This window comes from Chrysochloris asiatica, unplaced genomic scaffold, assembly GCF_000296735.1.
Source record: "Chrysochloris asiatica unplaced genomic scaffold, ChrAsi1.0 scaffold00037, whole genome shotgun sequence".
In the NCBI taxonomy this organism is placed as follows: Eukaryota; Metazoa; Chordata; class Mammalia; order Afrosoricida; family Chrysochloridae; genus Chrysochloris; species Chrysochloris asiatica.
Window position 1 is genome coordinate 14,542,472 of NW_006408555.1, and position 18,006 is coordinate 14,560,477.

The window sequence follows — 18,006 nt, forward strand, 5'->3', positions numbered from 1 at the left end:
TGAGACGATATACGATAGAATGAATGTAAAACTAATGTTCTCCCATGTAAACTATCACATAATTCAAAATAAAACATTTAAGAAAAAAAAAAAAAAAGATAAGTACTGGACTGCTATTCGAAAGGTCAGCAGTTCAAACCCACCAGCCACTCCTTGGAAACCTTATAAAGGGTCACTATGAATCACAACCAACTTGATGACACTTAACAACAACAAGGTTGCAATGAAGTCATATTTTCCTGAAGTTATTATTTTCTACCATTACTAAGAAGTATGTTCCAGAAAAACAAAGAGGAGAATTTGGTATCATTGTTTTGTTCCAGGTATCTTACTATAAATACTATCTGGAAATTAATACTCAGAAAATAGATAGTTTCTTGAAACATTAAGAGTCCTGGTGTGACATTGTAGGATAAGCATTGGACTGCGAGGTCATTTGAACGACAAGGTCAATAGTTCAAACTCACCAGCCACTCCTCAGAAACAATATACAAGGTATCTAAGAGTCAGAACCTACTCAACAGCACCTAACAACAATGACAACTTGAAACATTAAGGATTTGAGTACAGAAGACAAGATTCCCATTTCACAAAACCAGCGGACCAGATTTCTCTGCTTGAAGTGATTCAAAACACCAGAAGAATGGATCACTGACTCGTAGAATAAAACATAAAGATTGGGCCTTAACTATCACAACTTTCTAGGCCAGCAGTTCAAAACTACCAGCTTTTCCATGGGAGAAAGATGAGGCTTTCTGCCCCTGTAAAGATTTACAGCCTCGGAAACCCTGTACAGGGTCACTATGAGTCAGAACCGACTCCACGGCACATTAACAACAACAACAACAACTTTCTAATGTAATCATTTGGCTCAATTTTGGATTCAGTATCTTGTCCTGCTAAAAGACACAACACTATGAAACTAATAACATTTTTATCCAGTTGTTTGGAATTATGAAGAAATAGAGCAAGGTGGGGTAACACAAGGAAAAATAAAGAAAAAGATCAGATACCTAAAAGTACTATTGTTAAGTGCTGTAGAGTCGATTCAGCTCATAATGATCTTTTAAAGGGTTTCCAAAAAGCAACTAGTGAAATTGAGGTCCAATGTTTATCCTATAGCACAGCACCACACCAGGACTCCAAAGAGTACTATGAATGGTATTAAATTAGTAAAATTAAAATACAACCTCAGCAGTACTGACATTTTAGAAAAGATCATTTTCTATTGTCAGGGGACTTTCCTGCAACATCTCTGGTCTCTACCTTACCAAAAATATCTCTGTTGTTGTTGTTGTTGTTGTTGTTGCTAGATACCATCAAGTTGGTTCTGACTCATAGTGACCCTATGAACAACAGAACGAAACACTGCCCGGTGTTGTGCCAGCCTCACAATTGTTTTAATGCTTCAGTTCATTGCTGCTGCCACTGTGCCAATCCACCTCATTAGGGGGTCTCCCACTTCTTCGCTGACCCTCCATTTTACCAAATATGATGTCCTTCCCCAAGGACGGGTCTCTCCTGATAACATGTCCGGGTAAGAGAGATAAAGTTTCACCACATCTCTACACATAGTCAAATGACCCCCCAGAGAAGCTCCCCAAATTAAGAACCACTGTGATAGTTACTACATAATCCCTTTCTGTTCCAAATCATCACCATTCTGATACCAGAATATGAAAACACAGGAAACACTCAACCTGCTTCATCTTTCCTTTGCAATCCACCTTTGCCACCTCTTCCTTTGTTGTTGTTGTAGTTGTTGTTAGTGCCGTGGAGTCATGGTGACCCGGTATAGGGTTTCCAAGGAGCAGCTGGTGAGCTTGAACCACCAACTTGAGATTCAAACCAACCTTTTGGACCAGTGCATTAACCCTCAGTGCCACACCAGGACGCCTACCTCTTCCGTACCCAACTATAAAACTTAGTGACTGTTTGCCTCAGTACCATTTAAAACCTGTACGATAAGAATTGAAAACACCATCAGACCCTGTAAAATGAATGACAAGATGTCCTGAGGTATTGGCATAGTTAAGAAGCCTGATGGATAGGACTTCTAAGTGATTATCTAGATGCAGGCAAGAATATTTTAAAGTTTCCCCAAATGAAAACACTCATCTACAACATCAAAAAAGATAACCTGTTTCCAGGGCAGGAAATCAAAATTGCAATAACTTTCAGAAAAGAAGGATAGCAGGGAGGAGACACAATGGAATAGTAGAAAGTCTCAGTTGAGAACTTGCTCAGTCCCGAGAGGGAAGACAATTGTGTGGGCCACATCGCTGGCTCTGCCCCTGAGCATGGGACTTGGAGAAAGCTGGTGTGAATAATTCAAGAAATTCTAGGCAACAATGATAAGACAAAACCTTCCATCCTTTATCCAAATCATTTTCAAATTAGGTTGAGACCATAGCAAAGCAAACCTTTGCATTTGATGCTGCCTACAAAGAAATTTTATTCAAAATCTGATGAATAGCTCACGAAATTAAAACTCACACCTTAACTAAAGGTCTTCATATCCTTTATTTTTTTGCAATAAAAATTTAGGTATATACCATATGATTCTTTTGAGCAAGAAACTCCAACATCTAATAATAACAAAAAAATACTGATCTATATCTTTGCTATTATTAGTAGTGACTTCTTGTTGTTAGGTACAGTTGAAATGGTACCGATTCATAGTAACCTTAGGCACAACAAAATGCAACATTGCCCAGTCATGCGACAATCTCACAATCATTGCTACACTTGAGCCCATTGCTGTTGCCACTGTGCCAATCCATCTCATTGGGGATCTTCATCTTTATCGCTGACCCTTAACTTTACTAAGCATGATGTCCTTCTCTGGGGACTGGTCCCTTGTGATAATATGTCCCAAGTATGAGAAGCAAAGTCTCACCATCCTGGTTTCTAAGGAGTATTCTAGTTGTACTTCTTCCAACAAAGATTTGTTTGTTCTTCTGGCAGTCCATGGTACTTTTAAAATTCTCCTCTAACACCATAACTCAAATGCATCATTCTTCTATGGTCTTGCTTATTCATTGTCCAACTTTCACATTTATATGAATCTATTAAAAGTACCATGGTTTTGCTCAGGCGTACCTTAGTCCTCAAGTTGATATGTTTGCTCTTGAACACTTTAAGAGGTCTTGTGCAGAAGATTTGCATAATGCAAATACATCGTTTGATTTCTTGACTGCTGCTTCCATGAATATTGAGAGTTGATCCAAGCAAAATGAAGTCTGACAACTTCAATTTTCTCTCCATTTATCTTGATGTTATTTACTGGTCCAATGGTAGGAAATTTTGTTTTCTTTACATTTTCTTTACATACCTAAGGCTATGGTTTTTGATCCTTATCAGTAAATATGTTAAGTCCTCTTTGCTTTCAGCAAGTAAGGTTGTATCATCTGCCTATCTCAGATTGTTAATGAGTCTTCCTCCAATCCTGATGTCATTTTCTTCTTCATATAATCCAGCTTCTCAAATTATTTGTTCAGCATGCAGACTGAACAAGTATGGTGAAAGAATACAACCCTGGCATACACCTTTCCTAATTTTAAACCATTAAGTGTTCCCTTATCTTAATGTCCTTTTGCTTTCTTCCTACATGATGATCTTGATGTCATCCCACAACTCTTCTGGTCTCTCGTCTTTTGTATCTAATGCATCAAATACATTCTTCAGATGATCTCTAAACTCAGGTGGGATATGCTCAAGGTCACATTTTGGCTCTCGTGGACTTATTTTCATTTTCTTCAGCCTGAACTTGCATGTGAGTAATTAATGATCTGTTCCACAATCTGCCCCTGGCCTTGTTTTGGCTGATGATATGGAAAAATTTCACCATCTCTTCCCACGGATGTAGTCAATTTGACTTCTGTGCATGCCATCTGATGAGGTCCATGTGTATAATCATCTTTCATGCTGTTTTAAAAGGCATTTGCAATGAACAAGTCACTGGTCTTGCAAAATTCTATCATGCGATTGCCAGCATCATTTATATCACCAAGGCCATATTTTCCAATGACTAATCCTTCTTCATTTCCAACCTATACATTCCAATCTCCAGTAATTATCAATACATCTTGATTGCAATTTTAAACTGAAGAAGTTGGTAGAATTCTTCGATTTTATCTTCATTGTCTTTAATGGTTAGAGCTTAAATTTGAATAATATTTGTATTAACTGATCTTCCTTGTATGCATATGGATATTATCCAAGCACAGTTAGACCTTAAAATGTTCTTTTTGAGAGATGATGAATGCAATGTCATTTCTCATCCATTGGTCATTCTCAGCATAGCAAAGCATGGGATTGTCAGATTCAAACTAACCAATACCAGTCCATTTCAACGCTTTAATGCTTAGGATATTGAACTCTATGCATTCCCATTTTATTTTTGACAGTTTCCAATTTTCCTAGATTCATACATTCCACATTCAGATTATTAATGGATGTTTGCATTGTTTTTTCTCATTTTGAACTGTGCACCATCAGCAAAAGAAAATCCTGAAAGCTTTACTCCAATCACATCACCTGTCAACTCTACTTTGAACAGGCAGTTCTTCCCCAGTCGTATTTTGAGTGCCTTCAGACTTGAGTGCTCATCTGCCAGCACTATATCTGGCAATATTCTGGTGCTCTTTATCATGTTTCAATAATCAGTATTCTTGTGCTGACAGTGTTACAATGCTATTCATAAGTTTCTAGTGACTAAATATTCATAAGTAGTCCATCTCTCCTCCTTCCTCATCTATCTTAGTTTGGAAGCTGAGCTGAAACCTTTCTACCATGGGTAACCCCGGTGGTATTTAAATTACTGGTGGCATAGCTTCCAGCATCACAGCACCATGCAAGTCACCACAGTATGGCAAACTGACAGATGAGTGGTGAAGCAGTGACTTAGGTATGATTATGATGTTGTAAAGTGCTGTAAGTCGTTCCCAATGGCTAACAATCCTGTATAGCATTCCTAAGAGTGGCTGGTGGCTCTGAATCGCTGACCTTATGGTTAGCAGTCCAGTGCTTATCTGGCAGTACTACACCAGAGTTCAGTATTATGATAGATTTAGGTATTAATATTACCAAGCCCACTTTATTTGATTCCCCAGAGCAGTAGGCCAGCACACAACACATAGAAAGTCCTCCTTCCAGCTGAGATACAACAGCATGGGGAGAAGGAGAGGTACTTCTCTTAAAGGCCACAAAGAGAGAAGGCCCTTATTGGACCCAGGCTGGGCTTCCTGAAGAGCCTACCCAAGTGCATCCTCTCCAGAGACGGCTGTGTTGTAAGCAATGAAGCACAATCCTGGGTTGTTTACGGGCCACAAAGCAATCCTTCAGATGGAAGGAAGCTGCTGAGTACTAGCTGGGTATAGCCACCACCATGTCATTAGGCAGCCTTTTCTCCCTTACATTAAAGGGCTCCGTGTCCCTTGCCCAGGTCTGGTGATAGCTCACTGTCAATCTCTCTCTCCTTTATGAAAAACATGCAAAGAATGCCAAGACCAATAAGTGGTAGATTTGGGGCTTCAGAAATTCCAATTTCATATGCAGTGACCTTCCACTCTCCACTTTATATTTAAAGGAATTCTATAATAAAGTCCTTTTAAATCGCATAACTGATCTCAGCCAATGTTTATCATCAGAAAAGAGTCAATGCTTTAAAAATTGGGGGGGTGGATTTTTTTAAATATTATTATTATGGTTAGGATGTAGAATGATGCAAATAAGCATCATTTCCATGGTAACAATAAGAAAAGAATCCTTTTCTATAAAGCCATCAAAAAGCAGTAGATGCAAAGAGGGCTTCATGAATTAAATTCCACAGAGAGATGAGCGTGGAATTATAGCTGTTTCCACACTTGGGGGCAAACGCGCTTTCTGACTTTGGATGTATGAAGGAGCAAACATACTACCAAGGGAAGACACAGAGATGAGATGAAACCAGTCAATGTGGCTGTAGGCTGGAAAACCCAAATGAAAAATCATTATTCAGGCCTGCTGTGGCACGGTGGGATAAAGCACTGGACTGCAAGGTTAATTTGAACCACAAGGCCAGTGGTTCAAACTCACCAGTCACTCCTCGGAAGGCCGGTTCAGGATCACTATGAGTCAGAACTGACTGGACAGCACTTAACAACAACTACAACTACTACACATCTCCACCTCTGTTCCCTGGGTATCTTTCTGGGAAAGTGGGAAACGTATTAATGGAGGAAGAAGGCTGGAAGGCAGAAGACATTTTAGCCATTTTGTACTTTGCAGATTTTAGGGCTCAGACAGAGTTGAATCCAAAGATGAATTCAAAGAAACTACAACTGCATTTCAAACCCTTCCAAATACAAATCTTGGGGGGAAAATTAGAGGGATGTATTTGTCACTTGGTTGTAACCACATTGCTGAAGAAAGCAGGAGTTTGGCATGAAGGAGAAAAAGAGAACCTAAATCACATTGAAAATCAGACACAAACACACATCATCTGAAGCTGTAGTCCAACCTAACCCAAGGTGAAGAGAGTGAAATCTAAAAGAGCAGACCCCATGTTGGCTTTCTGATTGAAGCAAGTCCCTGTATATTCTGGGGGTGAGGGTGGGGAGCTGAGGGAGAAGAAGAAATAGCAAGTGTTGTGTTCTTTTATACATAATGAACAATAACTGGCATCCAAGAAAATGTATGAAAATGCAGGAAAACGAACCAATAATCAATAGGAAGATAATGAAACAGTATAGAAGACGAATGGCTCAGATATGGATGTTTGTAAGGACTTTAAAACTACTCTTTAAAATACACTAAGTCACTTAAAGAAATGGATTGAATGGGTTTTCTGTAAACTTTTAAAATAAACAAAATGGAAATATTCAAAACTAAAAAAAAAAAAAAGAAAGAAAGAAAATATATGAAGAAATGAAAACATATATATACCACTCACACACACAAAGAAGTTCAGCTGGACGTGGCATTGCATTTCTGCTCTCCCTGGGTCTCTCCAGAGGGCTGACTGGGCTTCCTCAGGTCAGTGGCTGGATTCTAAGAGCGAGCAGCCCAAGAAACAGGAAACAGAAGCAGCAACTTCTACTGTCAGTCACAGAACCCAGATTCAAGGAAACGTAAAGCAAACCCTCTCAGAGAGACCCTGTAGAACAGAGTAGGGTTTCTGCGGCTATACCCTTTATGGAGTCCTGGAGTGACACTATAGGATAAGCACTGAACTGGAAGGTCAGTTTGAACTGCATGGTCAACTGTTTAAACTCACCAGCAGCTCCTTGGAAATCCTGTATGGGGCGCTATGAGTAAGACCCTACCTACCTCCTTGACAGCACTTAACAACAACACTAATCTTTATGGAAGCAGACAGCCATATCTATCTCCTGTGTATTCAACTCACCGACCTTTTGGTCATCAGCCCAGCATTTTAAACACTCTACCACCAGGGGTCCACAGATTCAAGAAAAGATACATACACCCAACTTCTTAATTGGAGAAGTGTCAAAGAATATGTGGTTCGTTATTAAACTCCACACAGTAAGAGGATAGATAAACAAATCATGATATACTGATTCAATTAATTTTTACTTCACAAGAAAAAGGAATGAACTACTGATACACACAACATGGGTGGATTTCAAAAATATTATACTGAGCAAAAGAAATCAGACTCATGGGAGTAAATACCACATCACTCCATTCATACGAAGCTCAAAAAACTCGTTCATAGTCATAGATATCAGAAGATTGGTTGCTTCTGGGGGAACAACAAACTGAAATGGGGACAACGGAAATGGAAGTGATGAAAGTACCCTCTGTCTTCATTTGCATGTTGGTTTTATACAGTTCTACATGTATCAGACTCGCTGAACTGTATACTCAAGATCTTTACATTTCACAGTATATAAATTAGGCCTAAATACAACAAATCTTAAAAGTTAATGAAGCACAAGAACCTGTGTGGTTCTTGACAGGATGGTGACTCAGACAAATTAGCTATAAAAGAGTTACTTGGCACATTTGGAAATGTTTTATTGTGTTTTAGGTATTAGATGAAATGTAATCTGTAAAGACCAAGATAGCCAAATTTAAAAAAAGAAAGAAAGGAAACAGTGTGTACAGGGTGATCTTACCATATTCAAAAATAAGAAACACTGCTGTAAAGCTGATTCCAATTTATAACAACCTGGTTGGACAGAGACTAACTGCCCCCATGGATTTCCCAAACTGTAATCTCTAAGGAGCAGACTGCCACATCTTTCTCCTGGGAAATAGCTGGTGGGTTCTAACTGCTGACCTTTAGGGTACCAATGAAGAACTTAACCAGTGTCCTACTTTTTGTTGGTGTTAAGTGCCCTCAAGTTGTTTCTGACTCACAGCGACCTTACAGGGTTTCTGAGGAGCAGCAGAGGAGCTTGAACCACTGACCTTGCGATTCAAACCAACCTTGTGATCCAACAGAAAAAAAAAAAAAAAAAAACAGACTGTTTGGCTGTTACAACATCAAGCAAGCTGTTCACCTTGGAGTCATCAAGGCAAGAAAAGTCAACCCATCAGGATTAACCCCCTTTTACGACTAAAACTCAAAGGGAGCACACAAGAAGGCTTATAAGTGGCCACCCTGGTCTACTTGTGAGTGGAAGTAGGGGAAATGCAGCAATGAAGACATGGGCTGAGTTTGGCCATGTTCCATGGACACCCATCAATGTTAAGATGAGAGAGGGAAGAGAGGCTGGCTGGTCGAAGTTTAAGGAGACTCATGAACTCCTGAGCCCATGGACACTGGTCTAGCCACTGGGGGCTAGAACTGAGAGTGAAGTGGCCAGTTGGTTTCAAGAGGGAGAGGTATGCAAGAGCCTCCAAACTTGCAGATGGTACCCATTTGACCAAACTTGGATGGCTTGCTCAGCAGAACTCGACCAGATAAAGATAAAGACACTCGATGTAGGAAGCAAGTGTGAAACGCTATAATTTGATGAACTGGACCTTTGCTTATGGATGTAATTTTTCAAAATTCCAACTGAAAGGGAAGGATTCCTCATATCAAGGATCAAGCTTACCCCCTCAGTACACTGGGTTGATAGAGATGGGCAACTTAGATACTGGCAACCAAAAATGGGGAGCTATAAACGCACAAAGTGGCTGGCTTATACGCATTCATGAGTATGTTTAGTTTCAGAATGAGGGGGATAAGATAGAGTCCCCACTGAATAGTTTCCCTTTTATCCAGATGGGTCTGCTGAAAGGGGATGCGGGAAGATGGGGGATAGAACTTTTTAATTCAATAGTAGTTGTTATCATGACTGATTGCAAATGTCACAACTGTAAATGCAACAGATGTGAAACTAAAAGGGGGTTAGTAATTAATCTTTCATTCCAGGAACACAGGATCCTAGGATCATCAAAAGGGAAGAGCATGAGTAGAGCATGGGATCCTAACCAGAAAAATGGCCACAGCAGAGATGGAGGCAGAGGCGATAACACAGAGAGACAGAGCATCTGAGGACTCTAGGCCCATGGGATGAGAAAGGCTCTGTGCCTGCAGGAAGGAGACTGATTTGCAAAATATGCACTTTTGACATTTAAATCAATATATGTTTTCTGTGTGTTATGTGTACATAAAAAGGGCGGGGGGGTATAGAGGTACATGAGTCTTGATGTGGTGCTGTGGGTTAATGCGCCAGACTGCAAAGCCGTTTGAACTGCAAGGGCAGCGGTTCAAGCTCACCAGCTGCTCCTCGGAAACCCTATACAGGGTCGCTATGGGTCGGAACCAATTCGACGGCACTTAGCAACAACAACATAGATGTAAACACTGTTAACTGATGGTTCATGGAGGGGACTATAATCATTGCAATGAAACAAAATCTGATTCTTTTTTATGTAAAACTGATGATCTTCCCTATAAACTATCACCCAGTTCACAATAAAAATTTGAACCACCAACCTTATGGTTAAAACTGACCTTGCAGTCTAGTGCTTCATCCCACAGCACCATACCAGGTAACCCTTATTAAGGTCATGGAGGACAAAAATGGTTAAGCGCTCGACTACTAATGAGAAGATTAGTAGTTGAAACCCATCTGGAGGGGTCACTGAGGAAAGGCCTAGTTCCAAAAAGTCAGTGCCTTTAAAGCCCTCCTGAGGACAGCTCTATTCTGCAACACTTGGGGTCACCAGGGGTCAGAACCGACTCAATGGAGTCACAGCTGATTCGCTGGTTAACTTGGTGTTGCTCTGGTCTCAGGACAGTTGAAGCTGAGGTTCACACCGCCCGTTAGTCCTTTGGACTAATGGTTTCCTTGAATCTTTAGTTTCGTCACCATTCTTTGTGCAAGATGAGGAGAGAACAAATAGTTCCATTTCAGATGGCTGCCGGTAAGTTTTTAAGATCTATTACTGGTAGTGGTGGTTATGTGCCGTGGCGTCAGTTCTGACTCATAGTGACCCTGTAAAGGGTTTCCAAGACTGTAAAACTTTACAGGAGCAGAAAGACTCATCTTTCTCCCACGGAACAGCTGGTAGTTTTGAACTGCTGACCTTGAGGTTAGCAGCCCAATTCATAACCACTATTTTACCAAAGCTCCTGAAGATCTATTACTAAACACTTACTATATGTTAGTCACCATGGCCAGTGCTTTCATACATCCCTTGCCACAACCCTATGAGATCGGTACAATTATCACCCCTATTCACAGTTGAGGAGCCTGAGGTTCAACATAGCCACCAAACTAGGAGACCACAGAGGTACAGAACTTCATTATTCCTGAGAACGAGCAGTCAATGTGTTAATGTCCCTAGAAGGATCACAGGGACCACAGGTCACACAGCCAGCCAGTGGCACAGTGGGAATATGACAGCACTGTGCCACTGGTTCTCTCCACAAGGTGTACTATCTGAATAGGAAACCCTAGCAGAGATTCCACGGCACAAGTTACAAACTATCCAGATAAGAGAAGTGGTGTCTATGAAGGGTTATTTTCATAAAACGAGCCCATCCATTGCTTTATCATCTAGAACTGGAACCCGACCATCAGAACATCGCAGACTCGGAACACATCATCTTGGCCTGCTGCAAACTGCTTTCCCTGAGTTAAGCATTCCGTCCTGAATGTTTATTGAGGGGTATGTCAAGACAGCATGCCACGAAGCCTTTGTTTGCAATCGAGGTCATCAGAGAACACTGACCTACAGGTCAAGGGGAAGTTTCTGATGAGAATGGTCCTACTGGATCAGATACTGGGTAAAAATGCATTCCTTGAAAACCTCCCTTAGCATTTTTGTTACTTTGGTTTTGTTTTTAAAACACTTTAGTCAGGATTACTTTGTGCCAACCACTGACTTCAATGCTTTGCTGACACTTGTACATTTGAGGTAATCCTAGTAACAAAAAGAAGACATTACTTCTCTCAATCCAGGAGCCCTGGTGAGACGGTGGTGAAGCACTTGATATTGAACCAAATGGTCAGAGGTCAAATCCACTTGGAGGCAGAAAGATGTTACAGTCTGCTTTTCTTACAGATTAACAGACTCAGAACTCCTATGGAGCAATTCTACCTTCTCCTAGAACGTCGTTATGAGTCAGAACTGAATTGAAACAGTAGGTTTCCTGGTGTAGTGCTGTAGAATAAGCATTGGACTGCTAATTGCAAGGTTGGTGGTTCAAAACCACCAGCCACTGCCCAGACACCCTATACAAGGTTGCTAGGAGTTGGAACCAACTCAAAGATACTTACAACAACAGTCAGTCTCACTTAAAGGGTCTGCTGGTACTGTAGGAGAGGCCCTGGGCAAGGCCAGTGATGTAAGCCCGTCAGTAACTCCAGGGGAGAAAGACGAGGCTGTCTGCCCCAGTAAAGATTTATCGTCTCAGAAACTCAACACAGCGTCGCTATGAGCAGGAAGCAACTCAGCCGCAGTGGGTTGGGTTGGGTTGGATTATTCCCATTTGACTTATGAGGAAACTGAGACAAAGGATGAAGACTAAGTTTGCCCAAAACCGAAAAACCCATTCCCATCAAGTCAATTCCGACTCTTAGGGATCCTATAGAATGGAGTAGAACTGCCCTATCGGGTTTCCAAGGTTGTAGTCTTTCTAGAAGCAGACTGCCCAGCTTTCCCCTTGGAAAGGCTGATGAGCTCAAACTACTGACCTGTCAGCTCGCAGCTGTGTCACCAGAGCTCCTTGGGTTTGTCCACAATCACTGTTAATACACACCTTCTTTTTCTTTATTTCCAGTATTCTCTTTGCAAACAAATGTGTTTTCTTTCTTACTGTGCTTGCTAGGAGGTTCAGAGGCAGAATCTTTACCCAATTCTGACAGCCTCGTAGGATACTCTCACCTGTAAACAAGCATTTTGTTGTTGTTGTTGTAGTTCTTATAATGCACTGTATTTTGCATTTCCTTGGTTTTTGAATATATAGATAGAGGTGTGGCACTGTAGAATCATCAGTGGACTGAGAACCACAAGGTCGGCAGTTCAATCCCACTAGCTGCTACTCAGAAACCCTATACAGGGTCGCTATGAGTCTAAACAGACAGCTCTTAACAACAACAAAGAGGCGAAGGAACAGAGCTAGAGCCAAAGACTAGTCAAAGTACAACTGTATATGTAATTCATGTATGCCAAGCAAAATATTCTATAACAGGAAATTAAGAAAAAGTACTGATGTTGGTATTGATTAGAAGTTTGATATAAGTTCAATATAAACCATATTTTGAAACAAAGATATGAAAAAAAATTAATTTAGACAAGAAACTAAATTTGCTCAGATGAAAATGGTAATTTGTTTTTAAGCTGCCAAGTAAATTCAATAAGACCAGAGGTTGGGGAGTGGACGGTGAAAGTGTTTACAGGAGTTTGTCATTGTACTGCCCAGAGCTTATCTTTTTGAAGTGATTTTTCTCTTATAGAGGCCAGCAAGGCAGTAAATTTAACAAGACGGGAAGACATTCAGGAGCCCAACTAGATAAACCACTTGCCGGAGCGCAGTAATACAAAGACCTGCTGCTTCTTTTCTCTTGTTGCAGATAAGCTACTTCAGCCATGACTGATTTTGATTTGTAATCATTGCACAGTTTAGTAGTGAGGTAAGAGTTCAGTTCTGCAGCTAACCAAAACTTCACAGACAGAAATATTTTTCAACGTGGTCTCTATTATATTCCTTCCTAAGGGAGTGATGAGAAGAATAGCTTCCATGGGCAAAGAATGGTTACTGTGTCGGTAATTGGCAGTTCCTTTGAATGCTATTTCTTTATCAAGATATTTATCCTCATTCCAAATTGGTCTTCTGGAATCCTGTAGAAGATACTGCCACCAACACTGTCACATCAATAGAAAACTTGAGCAATGAGTTGAAGCTTTCTAGAGCCAGAGGTGTCATACAGACATGAGGGTATATGTGTGAGAAGGTGGCAGGATTCTCCTGGACAGATCTTTGTTCCTGGGCATGCACACTGCCATATGCTGTGTGGCCTGGGTCAAGTAAAAGATTCATCTCAGTAGCCCCATCTCTCAGAAGCCACATGAATAAAGTTAAAAGCATAAAGCTATTTGAAAAGATTTAAGATAAGAAGAGCTTCAAATACAAAGTGAATTAGGATTCAGGGTGTTTAAAGTCTTAGGTGCCATAAATATGAACTGAGAAAATAATCCAAGCTAGAATCAGAGTAAAGGAGCTCTGGTAGCATAGTGGTTACGAATCAGGCTGCGAACCGCAAGGTCAGGAGTTCAAAACTACCAGCTGTTCTGTGGGAGAAAGATGAGGCTTTCTGCTCCCGTAAAGATTTACAGCCTCAGAAACCCAGTACAGAGTTGCTATGAGTCAGAACTGACACCACAGCACATAACCACCACCACCAGAATCAGAGTAATAAGAGGAAAAGTACTACTGAATTCTGAGGCCCCTGCTAGGCAATCAGGAAGAGCTCAAAGGAGAAGAGAATCAGAGCTAGACACTAGAAAGGGTTCCACACTCCCTAAGAAGAACACAACATGACACAAAACTTCCCCACTACAACACTCGCATCAATTCCAATGACCAAATAAAATGACAAGTGACACATAAATCCATGCAGCCTTCCTGCTGTTCAAAGATGGCACCACAGGTGTGGGTTGATGCTATCTCTGAAAACAACCAAAGAACTTGTTGGCCCTTTATACTTAAATGGAGTGCTCAGAACATTCCAGTCAATGTTTGTACAATTTGTCCCAAAGTAGTTTAGCCTCCTGACATATAGAGGCCATTGTTGCATTTCACTCAAACAGGGTCTTTCTAAGGGATACCGATAGTATGTCAGAGCTAGTCAAGAGACTGTTGTTGCTTTTGCTAGATGCTGTTGAGTTGGTTCTGACTCACAGCTACCTTAGACACTACAGAATGAAATGCTGTCCAGTTCTGCATCATCCTTATAATTGTTACTACATTTCAAACCATTGTTGCTGCCACTATGTTGATCCATTTTGTTGGGGCTCTTCCTCTTTTTCATTAACTCTTCACTTTACCAAGCGCGATGTCCTTCTCTAGGGACTGGTCTCTCCTGATACTTGCCCCAATACGAAAGACAAAATCTTAACATCATCTCTTCTAAGGAGCACTCTGGTTATACTTCTTCTAAGACAGATGGATTTCTTCCGAGTCTGTTATTTGATTTTCTTGTGTCTTACATGAAAATCTATTGAGATTATCCCTTTGAAATGAAAAAAAAAAAAAAAAACAGCTGCCATAACTTTTGTAATTCAAAAACGAGTTGTCACAACCTAAGCTGACCTCTCTTAAATTTAAAAGATGCAGCAGATTCCCTCAAAAAACAACTTTGATTGGACTTGATTTTTTAAGATGTGCTAACAACACTAATCACCACTCAGTTTGTCATACTGTGGTGACTTGCATGTTGCTGTAATGCTGGAGCTATGCCACCGGTACTTTAAATACCAGCAGGGTCACCCATGGTGGACATGTTTCACCTGAGCTTCCAGATGAAGACAGACTAGGAAGAAGGAGAAGCAGATTACTTCTGAATGTGTAGCCACGGAATACCTTATTAATAGCTATGAAACACTGTCAGATAACACCAGAATATTGAATATTGAAACATTATGAATAGCACCAGAATACTGTCAGCTATAGTGCCAGAAGATGAGTCCCTCAGGTTGGAAGGCACTCAAAATATAACTAAAGAAGAACTGTCTTCTCAAAGTGTTTGAGCATATGACACAAATGAAGTAAAGCTTTCAGTACCTCCATTTGCTGATAGGACAACACTCAAAATTAAAAGAAACAGCTGTAAACAGCCATCAATAATTGTAACATGGAACGTACAGAGCATGAGTCTAGGAAAACTGGAAGTTGTAAAAATGAAATGGAACGCAAAAAGATTGATATCCTAGGCATTAGTAAGTTGCTATAGACTGGTATTGGCCATTTTGAATCCAACAGCCACATGGTTGACTCTGCGGGGAATGGCAAATTAAAGAACAATGGCATAGCATTCATCATCAAAACGAACAATTGAAGATCGATCTTGAAGTATAATGCTGTCTGTGATAGGATAATAGCCATATACCTACAAGGAAGACCAGCTGATATTGCTATTATTCAAATTTATGCACCAACCACTAAAGCCAGTCATGATGAAATTGAAGAATTCTATCAACTTCTTCAGTCTGAAATTGATCAAACATGCAATCAAGATGTATTGATAATTACTGGCAATTGAAATGCTAAAGTTGGAAACGAAGAAGGATCAGTAGTGAAAAAATAAGGCCTTGGTGAAAGAAATGATGCTGGTGATCACATGATAACATTTTGCAAGATCAATGCCTTATTATTTGCATATTTTTTAAACAGCATAAAATATGACTATACATATGGATGTCACCAAATGGATTACACAAAAATCAAATTGATGACATCTGTAGGAAGTGATGGTAGAAAAGCTCTATATCATCAGCCAAAATAAGGCAAGGGAGACTGCAGATCAGACCATCAATTTCTCACATGCAAATTCTGGCTGAAGTTGAAGAAAATTTAAAACAAATCCACACAAGCTAAAATGTGACGTTGAACATTGTTGTTGTCAGGTGCCATCGAGTCGAAACCGACTCATAGCGACCCCATGCACAGCAGAACGAAACAATGTCCGATCCTGGGCCAACCTCACTGCCGCTGCCACAGCGGCATATTCCACCTGAATTTAGAGATCATCTCAAGAACAGATTTGATGCATTAGACATTACTGACTGAAGACCAGAAGAGCTGTGGAATGACAAGATGATCATATAGGAAGAAAGCAAAAGGTCATTAAAAAGACAAGAAAGAAACGTAACACCAAAACGGATGTCAGGAAAGACTGAAACTTGCTCTCCAGAGTAGAGACGCTAAAGCAAATCAGAGAAAAAGGAGCTAAGAGAGCTGAACAGAAATTTTCAAAGGGTGGCTTGAGAAGATGAATTCAAGTAATATAATGAAATGGTCAAAGACCTGGACTTAGAAACCCAAAAGAGAAGAGCACCCTCGGCGTTTCTCAAGCTGAGGGGAAAAACCAAGCCTTGACTTGCAATATTGAAGGATTCTTTGGGCAAAATACTGAATGATTCAGATACCATCAAAAGATCATTGAAGGAATACACAAAGCATCAAAAGAATATTGAAGGAATACACAGGGTCACTGTACCAAAAAGAAAATGGTTCATGTTCTACCATTTCAAGAGGTAGCATGTGATCAAGAGTCAATGACACTGGAGGAAGAAGTCCAAAGTGCACTGAAGGCCCAGGCCAAGAAAAAAGCTCTGGGAATTAATGGAATACAAATTGAAATCTTTCAGCAAACTAATCCAGCACTCATTCATCTATGTCAAGACATTTGGAAGACAGCTACCTGGGCTTCTGATTGGAAGAGATCCATATTTGTGCTCATTCCAAAGAAAAGTAACCCAACAGAATTCAGAAATCATCCGACAATACTGCTAATATCACATGCAAGCAAATTTTGCTAAAGATAATTCAAAAATTGCTGCAACAGTACACTAACAGGAAATTGCCACAGGTTCAAGGCAGATTCAGATGAGAATATGGAATGAGGGATATTATTGCTAACATTACATGTATCTTGGTTAAAAGCAGAGAAGACCCAAAAGATATTTACCAGTGCTTTATTGACTATGCAAAAGTTTTTTTGACTATATGGATCATGACAAGCTATGGATAACGTTGTAAAGAATGGATATTCCAGAACACTTAATTGTGCTCAAAAGGCAGTCATTTAAGCAGACCAAGGAGACAATGAATGGTTTAAAATTAGGAAAGATGTACACCAGGGTTGTATTCTTTCACCACACTTACTCAATCTGTATGCTGAACACATAATCAGAGAAGCTGGATTATATGATAAAGAATGTGGCATCAGGATTGGAGGAGGAAGAAGACTCATTAAAAATATGTGATATGCAGATGATAGCTGCTTGCTGAAAGTGAAAAGGACTTAAAATATTTACTGATGAAGATCAAAGACCTCAGTCTTCAGTGTGGGTTGTACCTCAATGTAAAAAAAAAAAAAATCCTCCAAATACCATCATGATCAATGGAGAAAAGATTGAAGTTGTAAAAGACTTCATGTGGCTTGAACCTACTGTCAACACTCACAGAAGCAGCAATCAAGAAATCAAATGGATGAAGTACTGCATTAGACAAATCTGCTGTGCAAGGTCTCCTGAAAGTGTAAAGGAACAAAGAGGTCAGTCTGAAGACTAAGGTATGCCTGACCCAAGTCATGGTATTTTCAGTTCCCTCGTATACAAGTGTAAGTTGGACAATGGATAATGAAGATCAGAGAAGAAGTGATGTATTTGAGATATGGTGTTGAAGAATACTAAAAGTATCATGCACTGCCTGAACACCAAACAAATCTGTGTTGGAAGAAGTCCAGCCAGAATGTTCCTTAGAAGCTAGGATGGTGAAACTTCATCTCTCATACTTTGGGCAAATCATCAGGAGGGACCAGTCCCTGTAGAAGT